The sequence below is a fragment of the Agrilus planipennis genome, unplaced genomic scaffold (genome assembly GCF_000699045.2).
Source record: "Agrilus planipennis isolate EAB-ADULT unplaced genomic scaffold, Apla_2.0 scaffold96, whole genome shotgun sequence".
Classification (NCBI taxonomy): Eukaryota; Metazoa; Arthropoda; class Insecta; order Coleoptera; family Buprestidae; genus Agrilus; species Agrilus planipennis.
This window is the reverse complement of record NW_020438968.1, coordinates 906,480-917,712: the sequence shown is the minus strand read 5'-3', so window position 1 is coordinate 917,712 and position 11,233 is coordinate 906,480. Positions and strand designations below refer to the sequence as shown.

The following is an 11,233-nucleotide window of genomic DNA, read 5'->3' as shown; positions in this document are numbered from 1 at the left end:
GGAAACATTAAAAAATGGATAAAGTATTCCTAGATATAGATCCTATTAAATATGAGCTTTAATACTAATAATTAGAAGTGGCATTTTGCAATGTTTTATTTCCCATTTAAATAACAAAGGAATTTTTCTTTTTTTATTTTGGAATTTTGTAACTCGACAGTGAATTACTGTATAATAATGAGCAATTTTAGTTAATTTTAGGCCTTATATATTAATAATTATCAATAGTTATCAATACATCAATATATTGATATTTATTGATAACTATTGCTATATTGATAACTATCGATAACTTTGGAAAACATCCATATATCGATAGCTAATGATAAATCGATAGTTATCAGTTGCTATTAATGTTATCGATAACCACTGATATATCAATATTTTTTCCCAGCATTGGTCCTAAACAGTAGGTCCTTCCGAATTCCNACTGTTAAATTGATAAAAATGTAAATAAATTTTTAAATTGAAGCCGACTGAATATTTATTTTAAAGGAAGGTATTCAAGATTTTATTGAGAAAGAGTTTCTTCACGCATATTCATTTGTAAATAGAAGGATGTTATTTCTTGAGACAAACAAGCAATGTGACCGAATGATGATGCGATTATAACAAAAAGATCATTAAAAAGAATAGGTCGAAGACAAATATATATCATTTCAACAGAATGCTTTTGGTAAATGCACAGAAAAATTGCAGCTATTAGAATGAAAAAACTGTTATAATTTTCTCAAACGTTGGACAGAAGATTAAAAATTCATTGTACCTACTGCTCATATTAAACAATCGCTATTTTTAATTAAGAAGCACCATTTTGGCTCTTATTACTTATTCCATTTTTATACTTTTAACTTCCTTAATAGCGGAAAATTTAATTGAGAAATAAACAACACAATTTTCTTAAACAGAGTAGCTTTTGTGTACATTTTCTTTCTCTATCAGAAATCGTATAAAAAATCGTAATGAACAGAGAACAAGATTGTTACATTTTAGTACTATTAGTCCATTTAATAAGGGAGGAATCAATTTTTAAAGAAACAAAAACAAAATTGGGGTTGAAAGTGCACCCCGGTAATTTCTAACTACATATACAATTCCTTTCACTGGTACCTCACAATACATTTTGGTACTTTCAGCTAAACTGAATAAAGGAGAAATTAATTTATTAAAACAAAATCAACGTTTTTAAATTAGGCGTTGAAAATTTACCCTGATGGTAGTTTCATAGTTTAAGATTATTTTAATTAATGCGTGATGCATCAATTACAATTTTAGGACTTTCAGTTCGTTCAATAAGAGAGAAATTAATTTTAAATTTAATGAAAATGTAAAAAAAAAGGATCCTACCTTTCAAATGTAGTGTCGATGATTTGGAAAGGACAGTTGTGGGATAATATCTCTGTAGTGTCCACTTATTTCTCTCGGTAGGCGAATAGTTCGGAGTAGGTACTAAAATAATTTATATTTTTAATTTCATTTTGCAAATTAAAAAAACTGACATCATTTATTGGGACCATTTTTGATATATTACACGTACTTAATTGGTGGTGTTAAAAAACTTTTAGTTGGCAAAATATATTTTTGAATATGGGGGTTTTCCCGAACATATATTTTAAGGCGCATGGTCGATTCTTTTATTGCAGATGCTAATTTTTAAAATTATTACAAATCAATGATTATATTGAAATATACTACACACGTCTAACAATATCAACAAGATGACATTATTAATTTGAAATCATTTTTTCGATTTTTTATTTACCCACTACAAACTACCTCAAAGTAATAAGAGGTGTGACAACAGCAACAATTTTTCCCTCATTAATTTGAGGTAGTTTGTAGTGGGTAAATAAAAAATCGAAAAAATTATGTCAAATCAATATTGCATATTAATCCACTATTAAGTAACTAACAATGTCATAGGATTTCATAAGATGACATTAGTCGTAATGCGCCTGATTTCGTCCATTTACTAGATTTGTCAGCTTTGAGACGAGAAAAAATATATTCTAATAAGGCAATATCAATAAATTATGTAATAATTTACTGTTTATATACTCTATTTTAATTGTTATTTACCTAATCATAAGCTAATTACTAGAAGAGTTTTTTATATGAAAAATATTACAGGCAAATATACGGATATTCAGTTTTTGTCCACAAAAGCTAGTTGTCGTCCACATATAACTAATCTTGAAAAATAGAAAATTATGAAATAAGGAAAATATATACTTAAAAAGAAAATAATACAGATTCTAAATTATAACACAGCGCTATAATAAGATACTGTTTGTCTTGTCTAATTCCTATAAAAACAGTTCATATGTGGACAACTTCAAAATTTTTATCTTCTATCTTTTAATTACGACAAATTTCGAAAACTTTCTCGAAAATAGTAAATATTGGTTTTTAGGTCACCCTAGCGAATGTAGGGGTGGATTGTCCACCAAAGCTGTTCTTATCGTTTGAAATAGAAATGAGCAAATTTTTAGGTTTTATAGTTCGGTCAATCATACAAAAGCGAATGGTCGAAAACTTATACTAAATAATATTTTATGTAGGCTCCGATTTTCGTCCACAACTTTACAATTTTTTTATTCATACAATACAAGCAATCGACTGGACAAAAATAATATGCCCGATTGAAAAGCAAATANAGGTCATTGCGCCTCACATTTTTTTTTTGCAATTTATTGATACATCTGCACCTCAGAAAAGCAATACTTCAAATAACTAATTCAATATTTTGCGATACAGCTGGTCTATTATATTAGTTTTTATATTGTTTAAATATTAGGTTTTCAACAAATTCAAGCATATACGATGATTATCTTCAATATTATAGTTATAGTTTGAAACAAGATCTTCAAGTGGACAAATACAGGAGCTAGATGGAAAACAAGCGAAATCACCCTATTAAACATTAAAGTATTAAAACATACTATGAATAAAAGTACTGGTATCTAACAATAGAACACCTATTCGTACGTTCAAGGCTTATTTTGCAAAAATAAGAAAGGAACGTTACAAACCGTTGATTAGTTTAACAATTTAAAAAATATTCGCACAGACTATGTCAAGGTCAGTAAAGTTTAATCAATGATTATTATTACTGTCCATGAAACGCGTCAACAATTACTGCAGTGAGTAGTGAAGTTTGAAATAAGCTAATAAGTAATAATAATGTAACAAGTAATAATAGTTTATGGCTGCAAATAAAACTTCACAGTTCTCCCACCAAGGAAAGGACCTTGTGAAGGCAGGTTATCGATGATATGCAATTGTTTATTTATAAAATAGAAATTATGTAGAGTAAGTACATCATAGCCTGCAAGCTGTTTTCAGCGTTGTACCACGACAACATTAGGTATTATGTTTACGTAAAAGCGGAAATTGTGTCCACTGCGCCCATTTAATAGACAGTAGATTGGCGGAAATAGTTCCCATTTAACTATTGCAAATTCCGTGAGTATTTTTATTTTCAATGTCTTTCAAAAAGTCATTCGTGGGCTACCTACATACATGTTCATTTATCCATTGCAAAACAATATTATAAATGATAAATAATGCTAACTTTTTACGACAGCGACTGTAAATGTAAAACTTGTCTAAACCATTGATAAATTTGAATTGTAAAAATTTAAATTTAATGTTAAGCTTCTAGTTATTTTGTAATAAGACATAAAATCAAAAAGTACCTATTTAGTGCAAGTTTTTTTATTGATCGTACAGAAATATAACTAAAAACAACAAGTGAAACAATCGACAGCATGTACATTTTATGTTGATTCGTATAGGGTCAAAGGTAAACTTTTTTATGTCTAGAATAATTGTCGTACATCGTCTGGCTCATTTTACTAAAGAAAAGGAGATATAGACGACTTGTTGGAAAAAAAAATAGAATAATTTGATTTTCGTCAAATTTTCATCTTTTCTTTTCATAAAAATAGCAAACGAATTCTTCAACAAGGCATTCGGATGGGAAGTTTAATTTCCTACAAAAAAGTATTCTTGTAAAAAACTCCTAAAGTGCATAATTTTTGAATCACCGCGAAAAAGAACTAAAAAATGGTCTTTTTCAATTGGATCTCAACAGCACACTCGAATACATATTTAGTAACACTTTATAATTTTATCATTTTTAGTTATCGAACTAACACATTTAACAGTAAAAACCCATGGACGCAATTGTTCTCAGTCGCAATCTGCTAATTTACTTCGACATTCATCCGAATTTAAACTTTGACTCTAGCTTCATCATCACAAGATCGTCAGTCCCAAAAGTCTTTCCTATCCTGAGTTAATCTGCGCATTCACCTAAAACTAGAGCATCCCACATACCTAACAATTTGTAAACAGTAATCTAATCTACATAGGTCTTCCTCTACTCCTCGTAACTCCTGTTTTTAGTCTAGCATAATATAGACATAATAAAACAAACAACAACACATTTGTCGTTCCTTAACGTCCTTCCAGACAGTCTATCTTCATGTTCTAATAGACAAACCGTATGTGAATCCAACTTCTAAAAATGGCAAAATATTTAATTATTTTATATGGATATATACTGTTGTTAAAGGTGTATGTTTGGAGCAGGACGTTGTACGGGTGCGAAACATGGACAGTGGGCGCGGCGAAAAATAAAAGGTTAGAAGCTTTCGAAATGTGGTGTTATAGGCGAAAGATGAGGGTAACGTGAGTAGAAAAGGTTAGAAATGAAGAGGTATTAGAAAGAATAGGAGAACAGAAGACTCTAAGGAAGTCAATAAAAAATAGGTGAGATGGGTTGTAGGACACCTTCTCAGACATGAAGGTCTAGTCGAAGACATATTAGAGGCAGAAACAGGGGTTAGGAGGGGTAGAGGTAGACCTAGGTTAGATTACTGTTCGTAAATAGTTAAGGATGTGGGTTGTTCTAGTTTTAGCGAAATGCGAAGCTTAGCTCTGGGTAGAAAAGAGTGGAGGTACGTGTCCAACCAGTCTTAGGACTGACAACCTTATGATGATGATGATGATGATGTATATACTAGCTATTAAATTATAACTTCAATAGATAATAACCAAAAGTTACCTCTCTTTTACAAAAAGTAGAACTATTTGATAAGAATTTTATTAGTCTTGCTAATTTTTCATGAACTTTGTCTTGAAGTCTTGACATATATAATTATTGTTTTTATTATAAAACATTTTCATGGCTTTTATTATCTTTTTCGCATTGTTTTAAATTCTTGGACTATTTCAATTTATTGATACATCTGCACCTCAGAAAAGCAATACTTCAAATAACTAATTCAATATTTTGCGATACAGCTGGTCTATTATATTAGTTTTTATATTGTTTAAATATTAGGTTTTCAACAAATTAAAGCATATACGATGATTATCTTCAATATTATAGTTATAGTTTGAAACAAGATCTTCAAGTGGACAAATACAGGAGCTAGATGGAAAACAAGCGAAATCACCCTATTAAACATTAAAGTATTAAAACATACTATGAATAAAAGTACTGGTATCTAACAATAGAACACCTATTCGTACGTTCAAGGCTTATTTTGCAAAAATAAGAAAGGAACGTTACAAACCGTTGATTAGTTTAACAATTTAAAAAATATTCGCACAGACTATGTCAAGGTCAGTAAAGTTTAATCAATGATTATTATTACTGTCCATGAAACGCGTCAACAATTACTGCAGTGAGTAGTGAAGTTTGAAATAAGCTAATAAGTAATAATAATGTAACAAGTAATAATAGTTTATGGCTGCAAATAAAACTTCACAGTTCTCCCACCAAGGAAAGGACCTTGTGAAGGCAGGTTATCGATGATATGCAATTGTTTATTTATAAAATAGAAATTATGTAGAGTAAGTACATCATAGCCTGCAAGCTGTTTTCAGCGTTGTACCACGACAACATTAGGTATTATGTTTACGTAAAAGCGGAAATTGTGTCCACTGCGCCCATTTAATAGACAGTAGATTGGCGGAAATAGTTCCCATTTAACTATTGCAAATTCCGTGAGTATTTTTATTTTCAATGTCTTTCAAAAAGTCATTCGTGGGCTACCTACATACATGTTCATTTATCCATTGCAAAACAATATTATAAGATAAATAATGCTAACTTTTTACGACAGCGACTGTAAATGTAAAACTTGTCTAAACCATTGATAAATTTGAATTGTAAAAATTTAAATTTAATGTTAAGCTTCTAGTTATTTTGTAATAAGTCATAAAATCAAAAAGTACCTATTTAGTGCAAATTTTTTTATTTATCTTACAGAAATATAACTAAAAACAACAAGTGAAACAATCGACAGCATGTACATTTTATGTTGATTCGTATAGGGTCAAAGGTAAACTTTTTTATGTCTAGAATAATTGTCGTACATCGTCTGGCTCATTTTACTAAAGAAAAGGAGATATAGACGACTTGTTGGAAAAAAAAATAGAATAATTTGATTTTCGTCAAATTTTCATCTTTTCTTTTCATAAAAATAGCAAACGAATTCTTCAACAAGGCATTCGGATGGGAAGTTTAATTTCCTACAAAAAAGTATTCTTGTAAAAAACTCCTAAAGTGCATAATTTTTGAATCACCGCGAAAAAGAACTAAAAAATGGTCTTTTTCAATTGGATCTCAACAGCACACTCGAATACATATTTAGTAACACTTTATAATTTTATCATTTTTAGTTATCGAACTAACACATTTAACAGTAAAAACCCACGGACGCAATTGTTCTCAGTCGCAATCTGCTAATTTACTTCGACATTCATCCGAATTTAAACTTTGACTCTAGCTTCATCATCACAAGATCGTCAGTCCCAAAAGTCTTTCCTATCCTGAGTTAATCTGCGCATTCACCTAAAACNATCCATACAAAATATCTATCAAACAAATAAAATTAAAATTTTCTTTTGAAAAATGAAATCATTCCATCAGTATTTTCTTATGACGTTGTCACGTTCAACTATCGTCAGTAAACCGACTTTACAGACAACCGATTTTTTAACGTTGGTTTTGGATAGCCTTGGGTAAATTGGAATGATGTGATAGTCCATGATCGGTTGTATGCAGGTTTTTATTATGAGCGTCTTCACTTCTATGTCTACGTTTGACGTCCAGCCAATGATAGGGGCCAAACTGAAGGAAATCTTGCGGATCTTATCAAGGATGTTTTTTGTTTGTAGGTTTCCAGATAGTCGTGGATCTAAAATGATACCCAAGTATTTCACCGACGGTGATAGTGGTAATATTTCATTCTTAATGCGCACCCATTTACGATGGTTCCTAGTGTATGTGAACAATGTGGCTTCTGTCTTGCTTACGTTGCATTCCAGTCCCCATCTTTCATAGTAATTCACCAGGTCTCGCACAGCCCACTCCGCCCTGATAAGTGCTTGCTCGGGTCTACGGGCTCGATTTAGGATACAGAGGTCGTCCGCGTATTGTGACAACATGGTACCACTGATGTTGTTATTGGGTAGGTCTGACATGTAAAGATTCCATAAAACTGGCCCCAAGATAGAGCCCTGAGGTACTCCATGTATAATTCTCATTGGAGAGCCGAGTGTGTTTAGGTACTTAGCACGGACCGTTCTCTTTTGAAGATAGTTTTCAATGAATTTTGTGAACTCAAACGGAATGTCCATATTGACTAGTTTTTTTAATTAGTCCAGCGTGGTTTATTGAATCAAAGGCTTTACTCAGCTTGGTCGATACTAATGCAACGTGGTCCCCGACATCTAGGGCTTTACATACGTAGTTACAGGTACGCATTATTTGAGGCTGCGTCCCACGGCCAGGCATGAAGCCGTGTTGGTAGGACGGTATTTTTGATTTTGGTTCCGCCCGTATACGATGAAGGAAGATTTTTTCCAGAATTTTCCCCATGGTATTTAAAAGTGTTATGGGACGAAAGGATCGTGGATCATTTATATCCTTCCCCGGTTTGTGCAAAAATATACAAGTACCTGATTTCCATCGTTCTGGGAAGTAACCGGTGGTCAAGCACCAGTTAAAAATATTGACCAGCTGTTGCAGTAGTTTTATTCCACCCCACTTGATTGGACCGATCATTATGTCGTCAGGACCAAGAGCCCTATTATTACGGAAAGTTTTGGTTACATTCACTAACTCGGCGATACTTGTTGGTTCAATCGGCTTCATAGGGGTCAAAGCGAAGGAGGTTTTGTCATCTTGTGCAACTTGCGAAGTTTTGACTAATGCTGCGTCCATGAGCCTGTTTGCTGTGTCTTCTATAGTGGCGGTTTTTAAGTAGGGCAGTGGTCGGTCTGGGCTTTTAATGCTCTTTTGTATTTTCCATAGTATTTCCGGTTTTCTTTACTATTTAGTATTTTTGTCCACTGTTGTTGCTTGACTTCGCGGAGCTCTTCTTTTATGCTCTCCTTAAGGTCTTGCAACCTTTGATGGGCTACTGTCGAATAAAATCGGTTACAGAAATTACGTAGCCCATTCCGCTCTCTGATTTTTGATTGCAATTCGGGTGGTAGTTGATTGGAGCTTCCTGGTGTTATTTGTTTTTTTGGGCATAGTTCATCCAACGCCGTATGAATTATTTGCTCAATTTTTTGGATCTGATCCTCACAATCAGCATTGGATTCTATTTTCCATGAGTACTGAGCTGTCAATTCATTCGCAGTTTCTTCATATTTCTTTATATCAAGAAAATTGATATTGCGAAACATTTTGGTTGTCCTCGAAGGCTGTTTTTCAATTTTCAAAATCCAGGGAATATAGTCCGACCCAACGTCCTCTACCGATTTGGCCGTAGTCCTCATATTACCATGGAGACTAGAAACTGCGAAGTCGATTGTGCTCGTCGAATAACCAGGGCGTGAAGGCAACTCGTGTGAAACTAGGGTAAGCTGGTTGACGCTGAGAATTTTTTCTATATTTATCCCACGTTGGGATGTGCTATGTCCGCCCCATTTTGAGTTACGGGCATTGAAGTCACCTATGGTTAAGAATGCCCTGTACCTTTAGATAACCCTGAATGTTGCCCTTAAATTGTTTATTGCGGAGATTTAGTTCATTGATTACTGCAATGTCAGGTTTGTGTTTTACAATTAACTGAAGCAATTCCTGTAGTTTGGATCTAAGACCTTGTATATTACAGTGCAGTATGGTCAAATTATCCATGTAAGGCTATTGCTTGGATTATTTGTCTGGCAAAAGCCATGCACTTTTGACTTACAGCAGTATTTGAAAGTGATAAGTTCAAGACTGTGGCCGTAATTTTAATACAGAGTTGGGCGACTTCAGGAATGCCATATTGTCTGTACTTCTCCATGGTTTCAAGCAGTTCGTCCCTATAATTAAGGTTATGAACTATGCTTTGTGTCGAGTCTATTGTTTGTATGTATTGGCCCCCTTTGTCGGATACACAACTAGGGTTCACTTCTTTGCTAGTGGCTTCAGCGTAAGTCATTCCTTGACGAATGGTATTTCTCTGTGAGAAGATGTTTTTTTCTAGTTGATTGTGCAATGGGATGCTATCTGTTGCTCGTTCCTTTCTGTTATTGCGAACAAAATCCTATCGCTCTTTTCGTTTGCGTGCCATTTCTTTTTTAAAGGTTTCGCACATTGCGTTGCGGGCCGTGTGACCAGGTTTTTTACAATTAAAGCACACCTGCATCTCGTTGCCATCATCGATAAGTATGGTTTCTGTTTCAGATTTAGGTTCTTGTCCACAGTTAATTTTGACATGCCCAAACTGAAAACAATTTTTACACTGAGCGACTGCGTCGGTTTTGTTGCGAAAACGTTCAATTATCACCCTCTGGCTCATTACACTTTTAATTTTCCACACGGCTTCATCCGGGACAACGGCATCAAAAATTAGTAATAGGGTTACATTATTTCGATATTTAATTGCTCGACGTGGCTTAAGTCCCTGTTTCTGGGAGATATCATCTATGATTTCTGCTTCTGAGAAGTCTGGTAAATATACGTTTTTAATTATAAATTTCTTGGCCTTTAATCTGTCAGCTTTGCGACCATAAGTAAAATAGCTCACGTTTTCCTCCTGCAAAAACTTCAAAATTATTTTGTGAGCCTCGTTCGATGAAGGTTTGATGTACGCGCGTTGTGCGAAGTTGTTAAGTTTGCAACAAGAGTTTGTAGTTCCCACTATTTTGTCAATAAATTTTAACCCTTCTTTGGACGATAGGATGGATTTGTCTGTTATAGTTATGGGTGGAGGCTGTGGTTTTTTTCTCATGTTTTCGAAGTCTTTATTATTATTGATTGTGATGGTTTTTCTTAGCGTAGGTTTTGACCCAATCAATTTACGGAGACAGTTGCTGTCTAATATTTCGAATTGGTTTGACGTTGGTACCATGGCGACATCTTGAGGTGGTGTGCCGGAGGGATTAGGTTCAATAACAGGAAACTGTTCTTCTACCTGTGTGCTTGAGTGTGATGTCGGAACTTCGTTCGGCTTTTTAAGACGATATGCTGCTTCTGTCGAGCCAATGCCCAAATCGCCATTATGATTGATTAGTTGGTCTTCATTTATAATTATGTTGCTGTTGTTACCTCGTTTGGTCATTTCTGTATTGCTAGAAACAACCTTCTTAGGTCTGCCACGTTTCCTTAGTTTGGTTGGTGTGGTATGACTGGCAGCGCTTCTGCTAAACTTTAGGTATGAGTCTAACGATTTCTGAGATTGTCTTTCTACGCGAATGTCTTCACTCATGGTAGTCTTTTCCTTTAATTTCTCAACGCTATAAGAAGATTCTTTCTGCTGAGGTTGTTTATCCTATTGTTCATTATATTGCTGTTCTAACATGATTTACACTAAACTATTAAGCTATTTTGTATTACTGTACTCGACTTAGTGCACGTTGTACGAAAAAAAAACACGTCCGTCCTACACGACGGTCACAACGGAACTGATATTTTTTTGAGAGCTCCTAACAATGGCAAGATTTGGAATTTTTCATGAACTTTCTTTTGTATTTGGCTTTATGTATACTTAGAATTGCTCAATAAGAAGTTATAGGCGATTTACTGAAAAAAAATCGGTTGTCTGTAAAGTCGGTTTACTGACGATAGTTGAACGTGACAACGTCATAAGAAAATACTGATGGAATGGTTTCATTTTTCAAATGAAAATTTTAATTTTATTTGTTTGATAGATATTTTGTATGGATATAGAGAAGGAGGTAAATGGAAATGTATTATTGTATAGCAGCTGTCCACGCG

The 11,233-nt window shown here is 33.7% G+C and overlaps 1 protein-coding gene across 2 annotated transcripts in view; it reads left to right on the top strand.

The window, feature by feature from the left end:
• Positions 1 to 3,318: 3,318 nt before the first annotated feature.
• Positions 3,319 to 11,233, top strand: part of LOC108734440 (uncharacterized oxidoreductase YjmC) — a 26,802-nt gene continuing 18,887 nt past the window's right edge. Inside the window, exon 1 of one of the 2 annotated variants that reach the window (XM_025975350.1) lies at positions 3,319 to 3,465. The gene's annotated coding sequence lies outside the window, so the exon portion shown is untranslated. Of the gene's footprint in view, positions 3,466 to 5,865; positions 6,019 to 11,233 lie in introns of those variants that run through there. The other variant, XM_018466008.2, reaches the window with a different exon arrangement.